Below are 16,571 nucleotides of genomic sequence, written 5' to 3' on the forward strand. Positions count from 1 at the left end.
GCTACAATCTCATCTAGACAGAGAGATGGGAGCAGTTGTTGGGGTTCAGAGAATAGCTCCCCATTTATGGGATGTTCTAGAAGCCCACGGACAGAAACCATTTCAGGGACACACATGGGGATGAAAACACTTTGAGTCACAGCCAGGGTGTGAACAAGGCAATCAGCACTGGGATGCTAAGCCAGCCATATCAGCAATTGCAGTGTTTAAAATTTCATTGAAGATAATATCACAAATCCGTATCCTTTGTGCCTGCAAGTCCTCTCTTCTGAACACGGCCACTGTTGTGCTTCCCACGTGAATACACTTATGCACAGCTCAAAGCAGCAGGAATGAGCCTGAGCAGGCACAAAGCACCAGGAGAAAGAAATAGTGCTGCTTTGATATAAATCCAGGTTCAGGATAAAGGTCCGTTTATTTCTGAAAGAATGGAGATTTCTTCCCTGCTTTGCTCAGTAGCTGTGACCTGTCCTGGTGCTCGATGGTAACTGTTGCAGGGTAAGTCTAGGTGAATGTTTCACTACTGATCTTTCTAGAAGAAGGATGATGGTAACAAAGAAGAGAGGACTGGAGATCACCATCAGATGGAAATTTGGTAGAGAATTTGGGAATTAACACACATTTTTACTCTTGTTTAAAGCCAGACTGGATGGGGCCCTGGGCAGCCTGATCTGGTGACTGGCAACCACCCATGGCAGGGGCTTTGATCTCGATGATCTTTAAGGTTCCTTCCAACCTAAGCCATTCTGAGATTCCATGATTCTGTGACTCTAAGATCATGAGACATAGCATGGTTGCATGGTAAAGAACTCCTCCGTCTGGGTTCAGACTGGAGATCTCTCTCATATCACTCTGTCTCACAGGGATCAGAGAATGGAGGCATGAAGCTGACAGTCCCAGCATCCCCCCACGTAGCACTGAGAATGTTCAGCATTCCCAGCTGAGCCCTGGCTCTTTCCAAGAGTCTCCTGCGAAAACAGAGACATTGTTGAATATTCTCTGATTTGATCTGGATGAAATCTCTCATCAGATCCTGCTGCTCTTCATGGCGAAATACCCACAGGCAACAGAGTCCAATTTTTACCCGTTCAGCTTCAGGCATAAATTTGCTGTTTTCAAAGCGGAGACAGCATCAGATGGCAGAGCGAAGGGGGAAAAAAAAAAAAGAAAAAAAAAGTCTTTCACCAGCTGTGAAAACTGCCCTTTTAATTTTCATGAAACGATATGAGACGAGAACAAAAGAACTGTTCTGCTGGTTGCTTCATTCATTCCTCACTGGTGTAATTGACAGCGAGTGTTTCCATTGAACTCTTAGGTGTCATTAGCTGCTGGATCTGATTTTGGCTTCCCTCCTTTTCTCCTGGTGAATTACCTCCTTCAAGAAATCACCTCCTAAATTCACATTCAATTTTGGGGGGCAAGTTCTGTTTGTGACAGGAAGATGGTTTGTTCCTCTTGTCCTACCCAGGTTTCTCTGTTGTGGTAAATTCTCTACCTGTTTCTGTTACTCCACTTTGAGGCCTCCCTTCAGATGTTACTCTTTCTGTTTTACATCTACCCCGTATCTCATTAAAACCACACATCTGACCAGATTTCTGCTCATTACAACAGGCAGAAAGTTCTGCTTATGGGAATGTAGTTATAATGAGGGCAAAGAGTATGGCTCAAAAACAACTTCTAATAGCTCATTAGCAAAAAAAAAAAAAAAGGCTAGTCAGACACTCCTGTAGCTTCCTCATTGTTCCTCAAGATCTGAGAACCATCCCCTTCCCAGCCTGTGGAAGTTAGCAATGTTTAGTCTTCAAAATCAAGGCAAAGCTATCTTCTTCTCTGAGGTCTGTCTCACAGCCCTAGAAGTACCCCGGACTCTTGTGTCTTGTGATAATATCTGCAGATTTCATGAATCACTTAACATGGTTGCTTGGTGCTCATTTATCACCTCCTCTACATCTGGGAAGTAGTGAGGGGGGCCAGCACTGCACACTGACAACTGACTGATGCTCTCTGCTCCCTACCTCAATGTGGGTCTGGTCTGGTCCTACCTGATGTTGTCCTTCTGACATCACAATGCTGTTTGTTGGCTTGGAGTGTCAGCCTGACACAGACTGGGTCAAATTCTGGGTCTGCTGGAGCACATTCGGAGGAAGACCACAAAAATGACTGGAGGGATGGAACACGTCCCCTATGAGCACAGGCTGAGAGCTGGGGCTGTGCAGCCTGGAGGAGAGAAGGCTCTGGGGAGACCTGAGATTGGCCCCTCAGGACCCAAAGAGGAACAGATTCTGTATCAGGGTCTGTTGTGATGGAACAAGGGGAAATGTCCTGAACAGGGATACCTACAGATGATCAGGCACTCAGAGCCTCATCCAGCCTGAACTGGAGTATCTGCATAGACAGGGCATCCAGCACCTCTCTAGGCAACCTATGCCAGTGCCTTACAACCCTTACTGCAAAAATTTGTTACTTAAATCCAATCTAAATCTCCCCTCTTTTAGTTTGATACCATTTCCCCTTGTTCCATCACAACAGACCTGAAGAAGACAGAATTTAGACTCTTTAGACACTGAAAGGATGCCATCAGGTCGTCCTGGATTGTCTAGGCTTTACCTAACCCTTGCTCAATCAAAGTGAGTAAACACAAAGTAAAAACTGAGCATGGACCTTAGGATTTATGCACTCAAGTCATTGCAGGATCATCTCTGGGGATGAAGCAATTTACACTGTAGAATATCAGTGTACTAAGAGCTTAGGAGGAGCTTCATGGAATTGACAGCTCTGTACATGTTTTCTGATTAGCCACTCACAGCACCTATCGGAGAGAGAGACTTCATCATCACTGGTATTTAACGTTGAACTTCAGCTCCATTGAGTGCAGGCTGAAAGCGTAACATTTTGACAGCCTCACAAGATGCTGTCTGAGCTGACTCTTCTAAACTGGTGATGTCTGGCCTTCAAAGGACCGATGAATGATTACCCACAGCCAGACAGTGCCCAATCCCTAGGAACAGAGGTGTTGGCCACATCCAATGGGACTGAATCCCACTGCAGCTTCTGGACAACGAGGAGCTGTTTGCTTCAACACCTTTCTGTGGCCGGCAGTGCTGCCCAGCTGGAGATAAGCAGGTATCAACCCCCTGGAGGAATATGCTCCTCAGTCAAACTATATTTGAAAGCATTTTATTTTTAGCCTGTCATTCATAATTTCTCTTGTGCACGTCATGGTGACTCATGCTTTGTTCCTCCTTACCCAAACGGATGCCTGCAGAGACAACGTGATTCCTTGTTTAATGCATGGTCTCTCTGTTTGAGGGCTTGTTGTTTCAGTGACGCCTAGAAGCAGCAAGGGTTGCTTCTCAGACAAGCACTTTTATGCTGTGAGATTTTGTAGAAGTGTCCTTTTGCATTGTTTGTTTTTTTTTTCCCCTTAAGAAATATGGTTTAAGTAAAATGCAGACATGGTAAAAGCATATGCTGTGGTCACATCCATCTGAAACAGAAAAGGACGTCAAATGGAAAAGCAGCTGTTAATGCAGAAGAGACCATCTTGTGCATCACGTTGTGTTTCTCACACCCCTGCCAACCCCTTCACAGATGTTCAGCCCAGACGATTCCCTGGAACATCTGTGCCACATCCCCTACCTGCTGCAAGCCACAAAACGCCTCCCTGCAAGACCTCCTCATAAACCTCAGACCCTGTGTAGAAAACTCAAAGCCTTCAAAATGGTACTGCATTACAGGGAAAAAAAATGGAAGAGATCAAAGGCAAAGAAAGGAGCAAACAGTTCCTAATAGCTGCCTTGTGCTTTCTATGTGGACTGGTACTGGCTTTTCCATAGCTGTGGCACTGAGCTCACAACACTGTTTTTTGTTTCCCTGGAGCTCATGGCTCACCTCAGCTTTCTCTGATCCCTCCAGTGAGCTATTAGAGCACCAACTGTTGGGAGGTTGTTTTAGCAACAGTTTGAAAAGTGATTTTTTATGAGCTGTTTATTACCCTCTCAGATTTATGATGTTCCATTCAGACCGATTATGTGAAATAATAATACTAAAAAAATCTCTAACAAAACATGGACTAAGACCAAAAAAGGAGGTTTCTAAAGAAAATATGGACCAGAATTATTCTTCCTTTCTTTATCTTTTTTTTCCCCTTTAAGAATCATGGTGATGTGGCACTGAGGGACATGGTCAGTGGGCACTATTGGTAGTAGGTGGAGTGTTGGACCAGATCTTAGAGGTCTTTTCCAACCATAATGGCTCTATGATGAGTGGTGCTGACCCACGCAGTGAGGAGGTGGTGAGTTTTCAAGGGAGGAAATGTTCCCTGGCTGTGAGAGCACCAGAATGGCCCCAGCACATCGCTGCTGGGTGCTTTTCATGCTTTTTTGGGGGCTGTAAATGGACTGAAGTGGCTGCTGAGAACAAGCTCTCCTTCAGCCCTTAAATATGTTCCTCTCACATTGAGCTGCAGCATCAGGATAGAATTAAAGATCTTCAGTAATTAATACCCATTCATCAGCTTTAAAAATCACCTGTGTATAATAAATGCAAGAAGTTAAACATCTTGCTGCTGAGCCTCTGCTGGTTGTCACCGAGGCAGGACAATTTATGACACCTTTCTTGAGCATCCTGTCAAGGACTCATGCTTGTCGTTCCTCCAAAGGCCAGATGCAGCCTGGAGAAGATGAGAATTCAGTGATCTGCCCTGCTGCCTTGTTACCCTGCGTGATCATTTCCGATAAGTGTTCTTGTTTAATCATTTCCCTGCATCAAGCCCAGGGTTCTCTTATGTTTGTCTGTGTCATATTAATAAAGGTCCATTTGGGAGGACGCTGGGGGTGAAAATGATTTGACCAAGGTTAAGTAACAATTGTACAAAATTGTTTTGACATTATGTTAATGTCTGCTCGTGCATTATCCCCAATTTAAAGTTAATCACCAAAATTACCATTGCATTTCCCAAAATCTAATGAAATAAGATTTGTTGAGGTGTGAATAATGCAGAAATTGAGAAGCATGCTGTCACTATTAAAACAACAATAACAACAACACAGAAATAAACTGCTGGCTTTAACTCTCTGAGTGCCAATACAAGGTGAGATGTGTTCACAAATTAAATCAGACCTTTACCACCTCAAAATTGTGCAGAGTAGGGTGTGAGCAACGTGTGTGTGCACAGAGCACACATGTCTAAGCGCAGGGCCATGGCCAGACTTCCCATGTTAATGAATATAAATGGGTGCTTTAATGGTCAATGGGTTCAGTCATGGCTTGGCTGTGCTAGGATGAACATAGCTGATCTGGGAAGATAAAGATAGAACACTGCTATCGTGAAAAAGCATTAAAAAAAAAAAAAGTCATTATCATAAATTCATATAAAACTGCTATGGGTAAACGGTAGCATGTGGAACCAAAAGAGATGGAGGAGTCTGTTTGCTTCTCATGTCACGCCTGAACAAATATAGGCAAAAAGAAGGACGAATAATGAGGAAGCATTGATGCTGCAGTGGCACGAGAGCCCGGTCCTCAGCCCACTCATCACTGATTTTCAAAATTCAGCTAACTCCTTTCCCAGAAGCTTGGTACACAAAGAACTCAAAGTGAAGGATGTCACAGTCTGTGCAGCTGGGGAGAGGATTTTAATAGATGAAACTGGAAAATGGGGAATAACTGTGGAGTTGAACCAGTGCTTTAACCAGACAGAGAAAAAAATTCAGTTGTTAGGTCTAGAAAAGTGTGTGCAAATAGCACACCTACAGGCTGACTGCTCTGAGATATGAGTGAGGTATAAGGGGAAGGGTGGGAGAGCCATTTGGGACTGGAGCAGGAGGGAAGAAATTGAAAATATATGGCTGTGACAGTGGTGCACAAAGCTGCCCAAAAAGAGGAAGAGAAAGAGGAGTGAAAAGAGCCCAAGGAAGGATGGAGGGGAGAAATCAAGCTCAGACAATTGCTGCAGTTTTCCTTCAGAGCTGCCCCAGGCACCACTGGAAGTTGCAATGAATTACTGAGCTGGAAACACTTTCTTATGTCAAGACTGAAGTAAAGGAAAGACAAAAATGACTCAATCAATTCTAAAAGCAGGTGTTTATCGCTTCATGCTCCAAACTGGCTAACTCACTGGGTGAGGCAGTGAGGATCACATTTTCGATATGGAAAATTCCAATTTTTGCATGCAAATACAAACAGTCTGCATTTGCATCTAGTTCTCCTGAGGTCGTGTGTACAAAGATATGGCCAGTGAAGACCCAAACTGTCCCAGCACAGTAATTGCAGCCAGTTTTGTGGATAACAAGTACAATTTCAAGTGCGGAAATAAGCTTGAGAAAGGCTGAAAACCTGATCCTCTCTATGCCTCGAAAAGCTACAGAATGGCTGCATTGTTGGCTTTAATAAATTCCCGGTGGATATTTCAGATCCTCCACAAAGTCTTTCCACAAAATCCAGTTTTCAACTTCTTCACCTACCAATCTCTCTGAAATGACCCTTGTCCTTCTGGCCACTTGGGTGTTGGGACTTTTCCTGTGGCATCCAAATGAGGACATTCTGATTCACAGAGATGAATCAAAAGATGCTTTTCTCTTTCAATTTTTACTGATTTTGCATAGTATGATGGAGCCAAATATCTATCAGGACAAAATTGATAGCTGCTCCCAGAAATATGAGAAAAGGCCCCAGGCATTCTGTACTTCATGTGTTGCCTGTGTAGCTTTATTTCAACATGAAAACCAATATACTGAATTATTCCATAAGTTACTGGAGTTCAAAATATACTCACTGCTACAATGACTGGAAAGGAGGTAAATTTTAGAAGTGCTGGCAAAACAGAAATCCTTCCTCCCTGAACTTTCAAAAACCTGTGGGTTTCTGAGACTTTGTCTGAAGTCTCTTGTCTCGTGTACTACGAGGAAAAAATACTGTGAGAAAGAGGATGTGTCTTCTTCCAGTTACAATGGCATTAATGCTGAGCTACGTGTGACAATGTCACCCTCTTGTAGCTAGGAAAATAACTGCAAGGATAAGCCCTTTGAGGCTTATACTTATGGGCACATCAGTCTATCTGCAGCTAGTCTGGATCTTGGAAGAAAGAGTCCCAGGCCCGTAGTAGTTACTAGAGGTTTCATGTTAGCTAAAGGTCTAAAGAAGTAACCTCAGCAAAGTAGAAGTCATAACTATCCAGGAGACCTTAATCCACATTTGGACCACAAACAGGAAGCAGGTGTAGTCCAGTAGATTTATTATTTGAACTCCTCTCGTTTTTCAGGGTCGCCCAAGAATGATCACAGAGCAACCAAATACATTTTGTGAGCTGATAGTTACCTCCTCTGGAGAAGAGGCAGGCTCTTCCAAAAACTTTCTAGTCTCATTAAGTTTTTCTGTTGCGTGATATCATAGAATCATTGCATTATTAAGGTTGGAAAAGGCCACTGAAACTCTCTAGTCCAATCATTAGCCCATCCCCACCATGCCCACTGACCATGTCCCTCGGTGCCACATCTCCATGGTTCTTGAACACCTCCAGGGACAGTGACACCACCATATCTCAGATTAACTTTGTTTTCACGAATAACTTTCTTAATAGATTTCTATATTCACCCAAATCAAACTGCTCGCTGGTTCTTAACAATTGCTAATTAGACAAGATTTAATACCATGGGAATCCTTTGCCTTATCTTTGACATAACCATTTCGCTTTTAATTGGAGAAGGCTTTGTGGACAGCCTGGTGCTAGCTCAGCCATAATTTTTTGCCCTCCCCTCAGCACAGTCTCAGCACAATCTGCTTTAACAAGCACTCAAAGGTTGTCGGTACTTTTGATTTCTTGCAGAAGCATTTGGAAGGTTACTAAGAAACTTAGCATGTCTGTAAGACTACGCTGTGATAGTGTCAAACCCAAGATTGTACAATCAACATAATTTATATAACGTGCTTAGAAGTTACAAGCTCCACTTTGTATCTACAGTTGATCGCCTGTATGGCTGTCAGCAGCCAGGTCCAGCATCTGTCTGCACAACCCCGAGCTTGTCAGGCCTCCAGACACAGAGCCAGTTTCAGCCATGGCTTCCCTCTGGCAGGGCAGCCAGCCTTCGGGTTGCGTGGGTGACTTTGGCTCGCCTCTTCCCACAGAAAACAAATCAGCCGCAAACTGGAACTCAGGCCAGCCGTGCTGAATGGTTAGCAAAATGTTCACTTAGCCCGAAGCTGGGATTTGTGTTGTCTGAGCCAAATTTCGAGAGAGGCAGCAACAGTTTCTAGTGTTGGGTGGATGCCAGCCAGGTTATGGAAGTTATGAGCAAGTGTTGAGGCCTGTCTCAGACCTCAATTTCAGGGATGCAGGCCTTGCAAAGTGGAAGCCAGGGAAATTTCACATGTAGACCACTGAGAGCTGAAACTGCAGCCCTCACTGCTGTTCCTCTGTTGGGTTCTGGCTGTCAGCTAAGGCTCATTTGCACATCACCTTAGGTTTGCGGAGAACTCCTGGACTTCTGAGACAGAAGTCATTCCATTTTAGCTTTGGATGATGGTGCTTTAGAAACCACAAGGTCACCTGAGAAGTGCGGCGCTCACAGGTCTCCTTAGTTGTTTCTCCAATTTTCTTTCCAAGTTTTCTCGCTTCTCCAGAGACACTGGTCTGCTTTACAAATTGTTTCCATCCGCATCAAGTCTCAGAGCTGCCTGAACCACCATCCTGTCCTCTTCTCAGGGACTGAATGATGCTGATGCTCTCTTCTACACCCTGTTCTGCCCAGGGCAGCCTTGACATTAATAATTTTCTGTCTGGAGAATCATGTTCTGTCTGAGCACAGAATTATAAGACATTGAGCATCCTAAAACTATGGGAACATAAGATGCAATGGAATTTACAGGTTCAGGTCTTGTATAATAAGCCAAAGGCCTTATGGACTGGCAAGTTGGATGGGAGAAGGGAGCTTGGAAGGCATTATTAGTCTTATTGTGAGTCCTGCTTTGTGATCAGTGTAGTCCTCTGCTCAGGGGAAAAAAAAAAACAAACAAACAGATTGTTCCCAATATAAATCTAAGATCAGCAATAAAAACTCTTCATGTTGGATTTATTCATCCATTTTCCCTTGGTTCTCTTGCTCCAGACTTTCTAAACCAGAGAGCTGTGCTGCTTGGCTGGCTGTGAGGGAAAGAGGTTAATACTGAAGATTACACAAGGTTCTGCAATTAGACAGTTTCTTTGTACCATAATGTAGGCGCCAAGATGACCTCAGAGGCCTTTTTTGCTGTTGCAGAAACATATTGGACAAGTTTTCTCAGCAGCTGTGCATTAGTGTTCCATATTTAATGGGCTGATTATAAATTACAACAGCTACCCTAAGATCTTCCCATCACTCTGGATTTCTTCACGGCAACTTTCTTGCTTTCCTTTTTTTCCCTTGCCTCCAAGGGCTGCTTTGCAAATATGTGCCATTCGGTGGGAAAGCAGATGGGAGGATAATAAAAGTTATGTTTTATGGATTCATACGAAGACTGCTCTTTTTTTTCTTCTCAAGAAGAAAAAAAAAAAAAAAAGGAAAAAAAAAAAAAAAAACACAAAAAAAACTTGCCTCACATTTCTTTTCAGGAAAAGAAGTTCCAAGCGAGCAATGCGGGACTGATAGAAATGGGAAAGATGGAGCTGGGCATATCCAGAGATAGAGGAAGATAACTTTTCAGAGCTCCTGATACAGATGGGTTTTTATTAGTATTATTTTGCTTCACCTTGGGTCTTTCATCCCACTTGTACAATCTACCTCCACACAACAAGTTCAGTATATGGTATATTTCTACTTGCTGGAGTCAACAGCTCATGAAATAAATGAGGGGAGAAGAGAATAGGGAAGAATCCCAGCCCTCTCAGCTGCCTGAGAGAGTCACACATCTGCTTGGCTTAGCGTGGGGCCCAGCAAGGCGGCCCAGCTGGTGGGCATTGGTCAATCACTTGCCTCCATTTCTTCAGCACACTTTAAAGACCCAACCCATGCAAGTGTAACTTTCAAATTAGGAAACAGGGCTTTTCTGTTTGTCTTTCTTCCATAGCTTTCCTTCTCCTGCCCCTAAACTCTAGTCGGCTTTGATTCCTCCTTAAGCTGTTTCTTATGTGTAGTTTGCAATGTTGTTGTTCGTTGTTTTTTTTTTTTTCCTATTTTATTTTTAGGAACACTTAAGGGTGAAGATTGTTGGACTGGTGCGCGTGACTAATGAAAGCTATATTTTGATATATTTATTTTCCTATCCAGTTTTCTAGGGGTAGCTGGAATTACCCATATCTTCTTCATGGATGTGTGTTTCTGGTGTTGTTTGTTTTTCTTTAGTGAGAAACAAATGCCCTTTACTGTGGAGGAGAACTGCAAACACCTTCTCAGCCGTGTTTTTGCATCTGTAATGTCCTGTAATCAACGGGTCTCAACCCCACTCAGCATTGGGCCCCCAAAGCTTTTGAGTGGCATAATGGATCTTCTAGGAATTCATGGCACTGTTTGCTCTCTTAACCTGTTAAGAACTCTTAGAAATGATCTGTGGATCCTGGGAATCATTAAGCAGGGGATTGAAAACGTGACTTGCAATTGTTTGTATGCTAAGCTCAGAGGCTAAGTGTTTTGGCTGACATCAGAGCTTTGGCTCTTACTCTCTTCCTTTTCTTTTCCCAATGCACACCTCCATCCCAAGAGATCTGGAGACTCCCAGCCCAATTTTAGGCAGCAAAAACAAACTTTCTTTATTTTTTTTTTTTTAATAATTGTGCTCTAGGTTTTCTGGAGCCTGAAACACAGCAGGGGGGCTAGGTTAATACAAACCAAAAGCACACTTGCTAATCTAGTCTGTATGCTGAACGTGAACAAAATTCCTGCTAGGATGAGGTCAGTGGCACGCAGCACTTTAGAATTGGCTGAGGTGTAACTGTGACAGCAGCTGCCTGATCTTAGGGACAGGCATGAGCATGGGGCTCTCCAAGCAGGACACTGAAAAGCCAAAGTCCACAGGCTGATGATGAATAAGTGTATTTTAAAGCTGCTATCTGTTATGTGTATCCTGCTCTAAAACAGGTATAGCCCATAGATGGTAGGAATAGCTTGCTCTCAGTTCAGAAGAAAACACGTAATTCCTAATGTTAGGAGGGTCTTTAGACCAGTAGAGAAAAGGACGTAACAAGATCCAACATCTGTGTTTATTTAACATTGATTTCCAATTGGGAAACAAGGTGAATGTTTTTAACAATGGAATGATGAACCTCTGGAGCAGTTGCCTGAGGGATGCGGTAGGCTCTCTGCTACTGAAATCTGATATATCAAGTTCAGATCACTTTTCTGAAAGAGGTGTTCCAGCTCAACATGAAGTCCCTGAGTTCAGTGAAAGGCTACAGTGTGAATTTTTACATCCGTAGGTAAGTGGGAGGTCAGATTAAATGATCATAAGTCTTTTTTTTTTTTCCTTCCAACCTTTTGAGTTGAAATCCTTGAGCATGCACTTCATAAAAGTCATATCAGAAAGATGAGAGAGGTCTTAAAGGCAAATATTGCCTGCCAAACCCAATTATCAGAGCGGCAGTTGAAAGTGATTTGTGCCCTTGCTCAGCCTGAAGCATTTGACCACTGATTATGGCAAAGGATGTACGTGATGGTAGAAGTGAGAGGGCTGCAAGGAAAGGGCTTGCAGGTGCAGGAAACTTCCACTTTCTTCATATGAAGACTGGAGAACAGTGTGAATTGCCTTGGGCTAAAGAGGTGTCTGCTTTTTGGAGGGGTGCCCAGGGAAGAGAGAGTGTCACCATCCCTGGAAGTGTTCTAAAAACATGGGGTTGTGGCACTGAGGGACATGGTTTAGTTGACAATACTGGTGGTAGGTAGACAGTTGGACTTGATGTTCATAGAGGTCCCTTCCCACCTAATGATCCTATGGTAATGTGCCTCAAAGCCTCTCCTGTGTCTCATATTACAATTAGTGCAGTGCAGATGCACATGAAGCAGGTCATCTCACTTCCAGGGCTTCACTGCAACCCTTTGTAAGGCTGTGAGACAAGCCTTTGCTTCCTGATGTATAAAGGAGAGAGCTGGCAGCACCATGAAGCAGTGTTTGCAGCCAAGCCTGCCTTGTACCTGATGTGCCGCATGCATACAGGTTATGAATAATTTCTTCCTTAAGAAATGAGCCTAGGTTAAAAATAGCCCCTGCCTTTAGCTGCTTGCTGCCTCCTTCCCGCTCGCCGAGGTCAGAGATCTGTCGAGGTGTTGGCAGTAAGTTTTAATGTGGAAATATTTAGAAGTTAAAGCTGTCTGGTATCTCTTTTCCAGTGCGCAGAGCTCTGGGGCAGATGATGGAGTGGTGTTCTCACCCTGGCCTGGAGAGGAACCTGTCTGTGAAGAGCACTAGAGACAATTTCTCTATTACATAACCCGGCCTCAACTCCACTGAAGCTGTTAACAAAGGGCTAACAGCACGGTTTTGTGATGTGATTCCTTTCCAATTGCGGCTGGATCCAGAGAAGGTGTTTTAAAGCTGCTGCACAGAGGTACTGATCTTGCTGTACATGGAGGAGTCCCCTGGTGTAACGCCATCTCTCTGTTACTGTCTGTGATGAACTCGTAAAACAAGGTGTGTTTGGAGGGTACATGGTGACACTTAACACTTGTACATTCTTGCTTCTCTTCTGTGGGATTAGATCTGCTATGAGCATGCAGAGCTGGACAGGCTGCAAGCTTAGGGCCTTTCCTGCTCCAGCTGAATTACACTGATGATTTCTCATTAATTCTCAACTCAGGGCTTACAGATTTTGTCACCATACGAGAAGCAGGGTCACAGACACATGGTATCAAACACAGGCTCCTTCCTCACCTGCTGACCAGAAGGACTCAGCAATAGTTTAGAACTGTAAGTAATGATATGTTCCCGCAGCTGGCAATGAAATAATCAGGATTAAGCCCCAAAGGCACAGTTAAAACCATGCAGCTCACACTGCGGTGAAGGGGAAGAAAACAATCGGGTGTTTACTTACTGAGCTGTTAATGAAGTGGTTTTTACTCTGACTAATCAAAGCTCTTGAGGTGGGTGGTGTTTTGCCTGAAGAAGAGAGGGAGACTTCTGGTCTCTGTGCTTGGAAGGAGAGTAAGGAAGGAACTGCAGGAAGATAAAAACATCTTCTGGCACTTGAAATATATAAAAATTCTGTGAGTGATGACCTCTTTGAGTTTCTGGCATACAGATCTCCACACAGACAAGATCAACCATTGATGGATGGTGCTAGGAGGGTGAGGAGGTTGACATATGCTGGCTCCAGAAGGATCTGAACCAGATGCCGAGCTTTGAGACAGCTGGAGCCTGAAGGGAACTGAGCAGCTGTAGATCTCCATCCGTACTATCAAGGACGTGGTCACACAACTAGGCAAGATTTGTGTCGCTGTCTCCAAGTAACCCTTTCCTTTAATCCCAGTACTCAGAAAAGATGCTGTTGTATTGGTTTGGGAACTCATGAGCATGAAGCTTGTTCCCCTCTCTCCACAGTGAAAAGCTGTATGGCCCCCTGCTTGTCAGACACACCTATGCCTTTTCTGTGGTGCTGTCCTGCAGCATCCTTCATGTGGGTGCTCTCAGGTGCTGCCATTTCCTCTCTTCTCCTGCACCAGAGCAATACGTGCCTTCCTTGTCTTGTGGCTATGCTTTGTCTGCTCTCAGCCTCAGTGACTCATTGTAAAAAATGATCCAGTTTTCAGAAAGCACAGGGTTCTGTGTCCTCCACTTAATTATTGTTTTATTTTAATAAGCAATTATGTTTCAGAGGCACCTCAGAGCTCCAGGCGTTAACCACTTATCACCTGCTGAGTGATTTAGAACTAGTGAAGCACATCCCATTTGCAGGTTGGAATAAGGCCTGAATCCTATCAGCAGACAAATGAGTTCAGAAAAGCTCAATGTTTGTAACTCCATTGCTTAGGGATTCATCCCCAGGTCCTCAGAGAGAGGCTGACAGTGGGCTGGAGGAGCTGTAGGGATGTCTGTTCCCTTGTTGTTCTGATAACAAGCAAAGGGCTCATTAGAGGCTGTGAAAGGGAGAAGACTATCTGTTGGTTGTTCTATACAATTTGCTTTGCAACAAGTATTCCGTGAGTCTCTCTCAATTACAGACCACAAAACCCTAGCTGCTCAATCTACCTACAGCTTGGGGTTCTGTGTGCGAGGTGACAGCCACCTCCACAGTGAGAGGGCAGGGCAGGAAGGCAGTGAGTTTCAGCTCTAGAACTGATGTCAGAGCTGAGGTACTAAGTACAATTAATGGTTTGTTCTCAGGACTTATCTTCCACCACTAAGCCATTTGCTGAGCTTCCTCCAAGAGCCTGAAACAAATTGGCTACAGCAATCTGCAAGACTAAACCTTGAGCGTTTCCATGGACTGCATGGAATCTGAGCACAAGTATCTGATAGGGGTGGATGGGGCTCTTGAGCACCTGATCACGTGTAGGTGTCCCTGTTCATTTCAGGGGAGATGGACTAGATGGCCTTTAAAGGTTCTTTCCAATTCAAGTGATTCTATGATTCTACCTTGAAGATAAACCTGGGTTATCAAATACTGTCTGGCTTTCTCCTGCAGGTTTTATGACCTAAAGGTTTCTTTATTGTCCTCCCACATCTCCATGACTTCCAGGTGGCACAGTTGGAAGCCCATTCAAAGATATAATCCCATTACATCTTCTCGTTTTTAATGTATGACATAAAAATAACAATGCAGCAGGTAGGCCTGCATTTAACTCCTCGGTTGGAAGGTTCAGCAGCTCAGCCCGTGCATGCTATAAAGAATTATTATTGGCATTATCTACTGTGTTAGTCAGCACATGTGCCATATGCTCCAAGGTGTATGTCCTCCACTGAGTCATTTTATATCTTCCATATGGGGTCTGTCCTCAAGGTTCCACACAGACTCTGAGGTATTGAGGCAATAATGAGAAGGGTAATAAATGCAATAAGGGAAAAATAGGGCTGAATCTTGCAGGGAGTCCCTGAGCAGCAGGAATAGGAGGCTTCTTAATTCATTTCCTCCTCTTATGTTTGGTGATACAGAGCAAAGGAGGGGTGGGAACAAGACAAGGATATTAGAAAAGGAGAATCCCATGTCCTTATTGAGGAGAACGTTTTCCTCCCACTTGCTGCATGAGGAATCCTTTGAGTGTAGTACATTTGAAAGAGTCTTACCTATGCTGCAGATGCTTATTCAAAATCATTGTTGCTCTGAATTAAGGTGAAGAGTGCAATTATCACTAGTTGTGTCCCCTAAAGTAACTTAAGCTGTTCAGCAGTTGTTTCAAAGCTCCAAGCCTGTGGTCCTGCTCATTTTCTTCTCCATATTGACTTTTTTTTTTTTTTTTTTTTGCCAGAAATAAGGAGGCAAGCTTTCTTTTTGGGGAAACAGCCATTTCTAAGCAACAACCAGCCTGAATTACATTGTAGCACCCCTTATGTTCCCACCTATGCACCATCAGAATGAGCCCAACAAGAAGCCTCTGTTCTCTTTACTGTGATTTTTGCCTCACCTGTCCATCTGACCTTCCGCTGTCACTATTTCCTTCTGACCCTGTCTACTCTGATTTAGAGACTGATGTTTCCAGTATATCTCTTGACAGAAAGAGGAGGATTCCCAGAAGAGACTCTGTCAGTGCCCAGAAATGTAGATTTTGCAGGAGGTGGTCCAGCAAGGTGCATTTAGGACTTGTTTATTGCTGGCTCGTTCCTTTCCAGCCTCAGGCCCCCTGGAGCCAGGGAGCCTCAGCTTTTTTCTGCAGCCCTCCTGATATTCCAGTTTGGTTTTGGGATGCAGCTCAGCAAAGTTTACCTGTCATATCCACAACAGGCTGGGGATGGCAATGCTAATATTGCAACGTCTTTAGCAGAGCTCGATGATAGCATTTGACCCAAATTACAAAGGGAAAAGAAGCAGCTCTGTAAAAACTAAAATGTCTCTGGTCAACAAGTTCTATTGGAAACAAATAAAAAAGCCAAGAATGAAAGGGGCACATTCTGATTTCTCTCTTGTCTTAGTGTGATTTTATGGGGCTCAGCTAAGCAATCATTGCATAGACCCCGAGGAATCAGACTATGTTTGCTGAGAAGGCAACGTTATGCTTTCATGGCAGCAGGAGGAAGAGCAGTGTGAATAAGATGGCTTAGAATCAGGTCCCCTTCTCTCTGCTGGAAGCTTAGGGAGATTGGAAATGTACTTTAAATCAAATAGATGTACCTGGGCTTTTGGGTTGTGTGGCATTTTAATTTTCGTACCCTTCCTTAGAGCTTAACTCAATGAAGAGAGCGATGAGAAATGCTCTGGGACTGACTTGTGAAGACCTGATGGGGTGTAAAGTAGTGAGTAGACTTGTCAAGGGGAGATTGTTCAGGGCTAAATTAAGGTGAGAAAATAGTGGATGGACTCACCTTAAGTTGAAAAGTACTCAAGAGTTCCTTGGGTGAAGATATTCAGCTGCTTGTTAACAATACTTACCTTATGATCTATCAATATTTGTGAATGCATCCCTTTATGTACTTTATGTACAGCCTATGCATGTCCTCCAGGCTCACTATTGTGTTTT

General features: G+C 43.8%; 1 protein-coding gene across 7 annotated transcripts in view; it reads left to right on the forward strand.

Annotated features, from left to right (window-relative positions):
- Positions 1 to 16,571, forward strand: part of AGBL1 (AGBL carboxypeptidase 1) — a 487,401-nt gene that overhangs the window by 415,698 nt on the left and 55,132 nt on the right. For 5 of the 7 annotated variants that reach the window (XR_007379113.1, XR_007379116.1, XR_007379112.1 and 2 more), the window contains exon 28: positions 12,294 to 12,870. The gene's annotated coding sequence lies outside the window, so the exon portion shown is untranslated. Of the gene's footprint in view, positions 1 to 12,293; positions 12,871 to 13,201; positions 15,344 to 16,571 lie in introns of those variants that run through there. The other 2 variants (XR_007379117.1, XR_007379118.1) reach the window with 2 other exon arrangements.

Source organism: Lagopus muta, chromosome 10 (assembly GCF_023343835.1).
Source record: "Lagopus muta isolate bLagMut1 chromosome 10, bLagMut1 primary, whole genome shotgun sequence".
Taxonomy (NCBI): domain Eukaryota; kingdom Metazoa; phylum Chordata; class Aves; order Galliformes; family Phasianidae; genus Lagopus; species Lagopus muta.